Below are 8,710 nucleotides of genomic sequence, written 5' to 3' on the forward strand. Positions count from 1 at the left end.
TAATTTTTCCCTTGAATGGTGCTTTTTGTGCCTTTCACAAAAAATAACTTCCTCAGAGTCATGAATTTTTAATTTTTTCCTGTAAAGCTTTATGTATTTTTTCACATTTATTTTAGAATTCGTCACAAATTAATTTTTTTAGTAATATGAGGTGAAAGACAAGATTTATTTTTTCCATAGACTAACTCAATGCAATTATTAAACAAACTATTTTCCCTTCTAAAATCTATTTCTATTCTATTAAACTTTCTACCTGTTTATTTTTGCACCAGTAACATGTTGTTGTGATTTTGTAGCTTCATAATTGCATATTACTCCAATTTTTTTGTGACTCAAGATTGTGCAGGGAATCTCAGGTTTTTTGTGTTTTCATATTATTTTAGGAAAAAACATACTACTTTTTGCAAAAATATCTTCTCAAACATTTATTGGGATTACACTGAATTTATATACCAATTTGGGAAGTTGACATCTTGAAAATATTGAGTTATCCAAATCACTAAACAAGGTATAGCTTTCCACTTAGTAAGTCTTTAAATTATCTTATCAATGTCGTGTTATTTTTGATTAGAGACATTGTGCACACTTGACTAAGTGTATGCCTAGGTTTTTTATGGGTTTTTTTGATACTATGATATTTAATGTTTTAAATTATTTATTTGTTTGTTTAGATATTTGGAATAGTCAAGCATATGTCCATCAAATGATACACCTTTCATCTACACATGCTTTTGTACCCTCAGTTAAGCCTCTTCCCTACCAGGTAATGGATTATATATTAGACAAAATAGACTTTGATATTTATTTAAAGTAAATCATTAATTATTATATATTCTGTAAATTATCTATTTGGGCTATAAAATCTGATGGATTTTGTGGCCATCCATCAAAGCTAATATCCTTTAGCCACTCTACCTCTTTTCAGCTTCTAGATCTATAAAAGACTGCTCAAAATATTTTAGAATTTCCCATGAATATAGTTCAATAAAAAATATATATTTTGAATGACTTTATTTATTTTTTTAGAGAGTGTGTGTGTAAGCAGGGGAGGGACAGAGGGAGATAGAATCTCAAGCAGACTCCATGCTGAGCATGGAGACTGATGTGGGGCTGCATTTCATAGCCCTAGGATCATGACCTGAGTGGAAATCAGGAGTTGGTTGCTCAATTGATGCAGTCACCTAGGCACCCCTCAACAAAAACTATTCTTAAAAAACTTAAGAGAATAAATGTATATAAAATTTCTTTAAGAGTTTTAAGTCTCCTTTAAGGTTTCTTCCTGCCTTCCTTTCTTCTTGACCTCTTCCCTTCCTTTCCCCCTTCCTTAATGTCCTCTCCTTTCTTTCTTTCAAAATGTATTTATGTATTTATTTAGACAGGATTTTTGAGACTGGTCAGTCACAAGAAGCACTAATTTAGAACATAAATAGAACATATAGAATATAATAGAATGCAACTCCATGTCAAATTCATGAAATACTGGGTAATCTTTTAAAATTATAAGTCAGTTTCCCCTTTTTTAACCTAATATTAGGCAGTCTGCCATTCTTAAGTATTTTTATATTTGTTAGGTTATTTAGGTGTCAACTAAAATCCTAGGTTTGAGCTACCTCCTCTGTGCAACAGTAAACTTAGTGGTTGCAAGTTATCCCCTTGATAAGCTGTTAAGTCTTCAAAGACAAAAGTAAGTAGCTTCCCTTTTAGACCAGAGCTATTATTTGCTGGTGCTATTGTCAGGATCAAAATAAATCTGTCAATGTTGAAGAAATCATATTTGCCACAAACCAAATTGAGGGCCTTATTTGAAATAAGTTGTAAAATAGGTAGTGGGAGGGGTTTGATCTCCCCATCAATAAGGTGATGCACTTTAAATCACATTTCATTCTTAGACAAAAGTCAGAATGCCATTCTAAGAAACACTAAAATCTTTTCTGTTATTTTGATGGAGAGTCCTATGCAGCTTATAAATCAGATATAAACTTAGTGTGCTAAGGCAAGCCATATACCCTTTCCATGTATCCACTGTGCTGTACAAGGAGAACAAAACGCTATCAATCTTCAAAATCTACAGTACAGTAAGGTAAATTGCTAGTGCCTCATTCCTTTGCTCAGATTTTTCATCGCAGATGCCAGGGCAGTAAAGTCTATAAAGAAAGCCTTATTCAGAGTCTCTTGTTCCTATTTTTTGTCAGTTCTTTATAACTTTTACTCAAAACTCACTACCATTTGCCTCACTGTTTCCATAAGTATATTCATTATTTCTGCTTCCCTACTACTAGGTGAGGGACCCAAAGTCTCTGTTAGGCAAAGTAAAGTTCTCAAACACCTGAGCTAGAACAGTAAATATGTAACTAGAGTGACCTAGGTTCCAACAATTCTGGTTTACCTCTATGGTTCTGGTGCCCCATCTCTTAGTCCCAGAGGCTTGCAGTCTGGAAGTGCTGTGGTTTGGATGCAGGATTGTATTGTCTCCCTGACATAATCTGCAATTTCTACTCTTACGTATGGAGTAGGGAGTATGCGGTCTATGACAATTTGAGGGTAATACAAAATTTATTAATGAGATTATTAAATGACATGGGCAATCATTTTTAAAATAAATGTGAATAATGAACTTCAGCTTAATCTTTTATTTTCAACAATTTCAGTTTCTATTGATGGAAAAAATGAGACAGGAAGAAAGTTTTTCTTTGCGTTGGACTGTATATGCTTCACCATTGGTAGAAAAGCCCCATGGATTTCAGAGAGATGTATTCCTGTTAAGGTTTTAGTTATTTAAAGTTTTACATTATCAGGCTTGCCAAAAAAGAGATTAAAATCATGGAGAAAATTTGTGGATAACCAGTAGATTTGAATTTCAGTTTTGAAATATTGGTATTGATAGCTATGAAAAAGGCTTTTATTTTCTTAAATTAATGAAGATTTTTTACTCATATTCAAGAGTTGATTATAACTTTAAAATTTTAAGTGTACATAATTTATAATTACATAATTAAGTATAAATACATAATATAATACCAAATAAAAATTACAGTATAGCCAGCTCTCTTTATAAAAATACCTTTTTTGGGATCCCTGGGTGGCGCAGCGGTTTGGCACCTGCCTTTGGCCCAGGGCGCGATCCTGGAGACCCGGGATCGAATCCCACATCAGGCTCCCGGTGCATGGAGCCTGCTTCTCCCTCTGCCTGTGTCTCTGCCTCTCTCTCTCTCTGTGACTATCATAAATAAATTAAAAAAAATGCCTTTTTTAAAATCCACAAAATTTAAGCCTAATTGTAAAAATGGGCAGTTTTTGTATAGGCATTTAATAAAATGGGTAATTGTGACCCTCAAAAAAGCTATGATTATGCAAGATGAAAACATTTAAAATGAAAAATTGATCCATCAACATTCAATGAATTTAATGTGTCATGTATGTATGTATGTATGTATTTATTTATTATTTATTTATTTATTTTTAAGGATCTGAGCTTTTTTTTTTTTTTTAAGATTTTACTCATTTATTCATGAGAGACACACAGAGTAGAGGTAGAGACACAGGTGAGGGAGAAACAGGCTCCCTGTGGGGGCCTAATCCAAAGGCAGACGCCCACAACCACCCAGGCGACCCTGTCATGTATGCATTGAAAAAATATCTTTTAAATGTACACAAAGAAAGAAGGGACTGTTCACTATGTGATTGTCAGAGAGTTTTTTGGCTTGCCAGGCAGGGAGATAAACTTGACCAAATCATGCCTTTAATTTAAATCACACTGTAGCCAATGGGAACTGCTTATACTTTGGGTCATCATTAAATGCTGTGTATATTTATGCTTCCTCTTCATTACAGCCACTCAAACTTTACTCCTTGAAAGGACAAAGGACTACTTTTCACATGCTTCATACACACAGTAAGCTAAAGTAACCAAAGTTGTTCTGATCGAAGAATCAGGGTCATTAAAAAGTTATTCTCTGAATTCATGAGATATTCCAATTCCCAAAACATATTTTCCTCGGGCAGGAAAAAAAAAAGTTCTGCTCATTTTTCTACTTGTATCTGTACATACAGATCACCAGTGTGTGTATGTGTGTGTCTCTGTTTTACAGAGCAAAGCATATTCTTAAAGACACTTCTGCCACTCATTCCCACAAGGTAAAAATTTAAAAAGACCAATGATAAGATTTATTTGGGATGTACAACAAAAAGACATGAACACAAAAAAGGCTCTTGAATATAGAGACATAGAGAACAAATTGGTGGATGCCAGAGGGAAATTGATGGGAGGATGGGTGAAATAGGTGAAGGGGATTAAAATGTTAATGAACACATGAGTTTTTTTTTTAATTTTTTTATTTATTTATGATAGTCACAGAGAGAGAAAGAGAGAGAGAGGCAGAGACACAGGCAGAGGGAGAAGCAGGCTCCATGCACCGGGAGCCCGACGTGGGACTCGATCCCGGGTCTCCAGGATCGCGCCCTGGGTCAAAGGCAGGCGCTAAACCGCTGCGCCCCCCAGGGATCCCGGTGAAGGGGATTAAGAGTACACTTGTCGTGGATGAGCAATGAGTAGTGTATAGAATTGTTGAATTGCTATATTGTACTCCTGAAACTAGTATAACACTATATGTTAATTACATTTGAAGAAAAAAAATAAAAATCCTTACTCAAATGTCCTGAAACATATCTAATAAGAAAGATCTATAAGTCATATAGTTTCTAGGTAGAGAAATTTAAATCAGTGAAAAACAACAATAAAAGGCAAAAATCTCTACTGTTATGTACCTTATTATATTCTAGTAGGAAGAGAGAGACCAAACATCTAAACATAGACTTGATCTCAAATATCGATAAGTACTATGAAGAAATATAAAGCAGAATAAGAAGACAGAGCGCTGAGTGAGAAGAGGTTCTATTTTAGCTGCAGGGTGATGCTCGGATGCTCTCAGGAGTTGGCATTTGAAGACATAGATGAAATGATAGGATAAACCAGGGGATCTCTTGAAAGAATGTTCCAGGTCAGAGGATCCAAATGACCTAAGCAGAGAGGTGAATTTTTAGACAACAATATAATTTTCAAAATCAAACATTAACCCATTTAATATTTATAACCCGAAGAATAGTAAAACTATTACTATTCCCAGATAAGAAAAGAGAAGCGCATTTGTAACTCACATCTTGCAAACGTCGGACCTTGGATTCAAATCCCAGCAGTCTGATTCTATAATCTTTGATATCATCCTCAAAACTGTGGACTGCTTAAACCCTGGGCATCCTTTCCTTTTACCACTCATTAACTGCTTCTGTAAGACCTTATGTTCTTAGAGCCTCCAGTCCTAAGCTCATTATTTTCATATACTTGGAATATACTCCATACTCAGGATATTCTATTCAATATTTTCATACTCTTCCAGACACACAGATATACCTGGGTCCCTTGTGCCTTTTTCATTAAACTAGCTTGTCTGTCTCAACCAAAACCCATCCTATTTCTGACCAACTACAATCTTCTTTAAATGGCTCAGTGCCTTCTATTTTGAAAGTTTATTCATTGGATTACTTTTCTTGCTCCTATTAATTTTAATGAGAGTTTTTCAGCGATGTATCAGTAATCTTGTTTTGACAAATAGGAAAAAATGTTGGGATATGAAATTTTAAAAGTTAAATACATATTTGACTTTGAATTCTTCAGCCTTCTGAGAAAAGAGAAAGCATAAACATTTGTGTAGTTTAGCAGTCCTTGGGCTTCTTTTTTTAAATTAAAAGGTGAAAAATATATTTGGATGGTATACTTCATCTATGGTGTATGTTCCCTGGGAAGTAATGGGGAGTGGCAGACAGGGGGAAGCAATCTGAGATGCTCTGGGGTCATGAAAGAATATTGATAAGATGCTATAAAACAACCTTTGAAGGATCATAACTGAAAAATGAAACTTCTCAATTTGGTTCAAGCTGAAAGTCCTTCCTGAGTGAAACTTGGCTTAAAAGGAAAGAGGTTTGTTTGGTTCAGAAAAATCACTAAGGCATGTTTTTGCCATACTTCATGCTAGTGATAATAAGGCTCTGACAAGCCTTGGCCGAGGGGCTATAGAAGAGACGGGTTTTGAAATCCCTGGAGCCGCTACAAGCTACAGGTTCCAGTTGGATTTTAATCTAGATTGTAAGGAGAAGCGAGAAGCAAAAGGTGATGCTGTTTCCATCTCAACTGACAGGGAGGTGAAATAAATTAACTATCTCAACCCGACTAATTTTCCAAACTTTCACACACTGAGTTTTAATCTGGAGGTTCGGTTCCCTGACTCTATTCCCTCTTGCTAACCACCAGCTATAAATGTCACTTGTGTCCATCATACTCCCTACCAAGAACTGAGGTGATAATCTAGTGAAAGGGAATCTACTTCTACATTTTCTGACTCCCGAGAGCATCCGGGCATCACCCTGCATCTAAAATAAAACCCCTTCCCACTCAGCACTCTGTCTTCTTACTCTGCTTATATTTCTTCATAGAGGTATAATGTATGGAAGTACAAATACACATAGGTATGGCTATAATGCATGTATTTATATCTGTGCATTTGTAGATAGATCAATAGATCAATCAATCAATAGTAGTGGAGGATGTTTACAAAGTATTAGTAAGAAAACAAAGCACGGTTGTGTTTTAACAAGTGAGCCTTTTTGTTATATTTCCCAACACAACGCCATCAGTAGTGTGCCAGCGGTTTGTTGCTCTGTAACACACCAGTGTGAAACTTGGTAGTTTGAAACAACAAACATTTCATCAACTCATGAGACCCTGAGTCACTGTGGGCCTGACAGGTCTAGGGTGGCCTTGGTTATGTAACCTGCTCAGTCAGCTGTAGGTGGGGAGAGGGGGTTAGCTGGAAAGACCAATGAGGTTAGGCTTTACTGAGTTTATTTGCACTTTTTCACATGTCTTGGGCCTTGGCTGAGATGAGTCAGCCGATGACTCTGCTCTAGTTTTATTCAGATGAAGGCTGCAGGAATCCAAGAAAGTTGCAGGGACATCCAAGGCTTCTTGAATCTGACGCTAAGGAGTGATACAACCTCACGCGGTCTCTCTTGTGAAGTAAGTCCCTGCACCAGCTCATATTCAAAGAGTAAGGAAAGAGACTCTACCTCTTAAAGAAAAATCTGCAAAATTACTCTGGAAACAGCACGGATATAAGGCAGCATGACTAATTGTGGCCACTTTTAAAAAAACTATCATAAACAGTCTTACGTATTTGTAGCAAAACTATGAACAACCTTCCTTAGCAACTTGCTGCTCTGAGGTTTTGGATTCAAGGGGGTTTTGTCTGTATCATTATAACATTAAAAATAATTTATTACATGAAGCTTCCAGTTGCTGGCATATAATTTTATTCTTCTTCTGCTATCTCGGTGGCATACTTAACAACTTGTACCCTTGGGCTGGGTCTCCTCTGGATGTTACTAACCTACAAGAAGTGTGTTCATTACTACCCTAATGCAGCAGTTAATTGAATTTCCGTACTAGTCAACTTCATCCAAGGTCATGTTAAGTCAGCTTCTACTTTGACAGGAATCTATTAGCATCAGGAAGCACCAAGCAGTGAATAGCTATATTTTCAGTTTGGTTATTTTCATTTTTTTCTCTCCTTACATGTTAATAAATGGAAACACATAGCAAACCTTACAGTTATGAATTAGAATGTCTTTCCCAGTAAATGACTTATTGATGCTGAAGTGATTAACCTTTCATTAAAACTTGATATAAAATTCTTTCCTCCATATATCTATGTTTATTACTCAAGCCCCAAAGGAAAATACATCAAACATAGGACAGCTTGGTTTTTTAAAACACTTTTGCAACTCAGAGACTCATAAAATCTGGGATTTTCTAATGTCTCCTCCGCTCTATCTACTTTATGATAAAAGAAAATAAGTTCCATAAATGAACACACACTCTCCTGAAATGCATCCTCTTTCCTAGCTTCAGGAGTGATGGAAATCAACCAAGGTAGTGCTCTATAATTCCCATGTAACATCTAAATAAAGAAGGGTAAGTAATTTGGGAGACTATTTTCTGTTTGGAATCAATGTAGTGCATAACTTTGTATATCTGTTTACAACTCTGTGACATAGTTGAAACAGATTGCATAAGGACCCTGGGGTTTTTAGGAACTGAACGTAAGCGTAGTGTCACAATTTCTGTGACTGAGAGAAATTATGTGTCTCTATCCAGAGGAGGCTTTCAAAGCTTCTGTCCTATTTATTCCTTCAGATCCACAGGGGATGTGGCTCTATGATCACGACACAGCTGTCAACTCACACAGAGCCATCACCTTTTACCTTGTCTTCTGCTTTGACTCTGCTTCCCTTTGATACCATTCACCTTTCCAGGCCTCGAAAGGCCAACAAACTCCCCAGCCAATACTTGAGTGGGCCAGAGATGTGAGAACTGCCTGCAGAGGCTGCTCTGCTGCCACTGCTATGGCTGGTGTCAGGGCAGCGCTGGTGATAATCTGACAATGGCCACCTACGTGCTGCTGGGCTGGCAACCAGGCTGTGAATTTGCTGCACTATAATGGACAGAGACCCTTCCCCTGTACTATATAATCTGTTACATTAGTAAAAATAAAGCTGTCTTATTGGCCAGTCTTTAAAGAGCTTGCATGTGATATTAGCTCTTTTAGAAAACAATCAAAAAGAGAAAGAAAAAGAGAAAGAAAGAAAGAAAGAAAGAAAG

The sequence above is a fragment of the Nyctereutes procyonoides genome, unplaced genomic scaffold (assembly GCF_905146905.1).
Source record: "Nyctereutes procyonoides isolate TBG_1078 unplaced genomic scaffold, NYPRO_anot_genome, whole genome shotgun sequence".
NCBI lineage: Eukaryota > Metazoa > Chordata > Mammalia > Carnivora > Canidae > Nyctereutes > Nyctereutes procyonoides.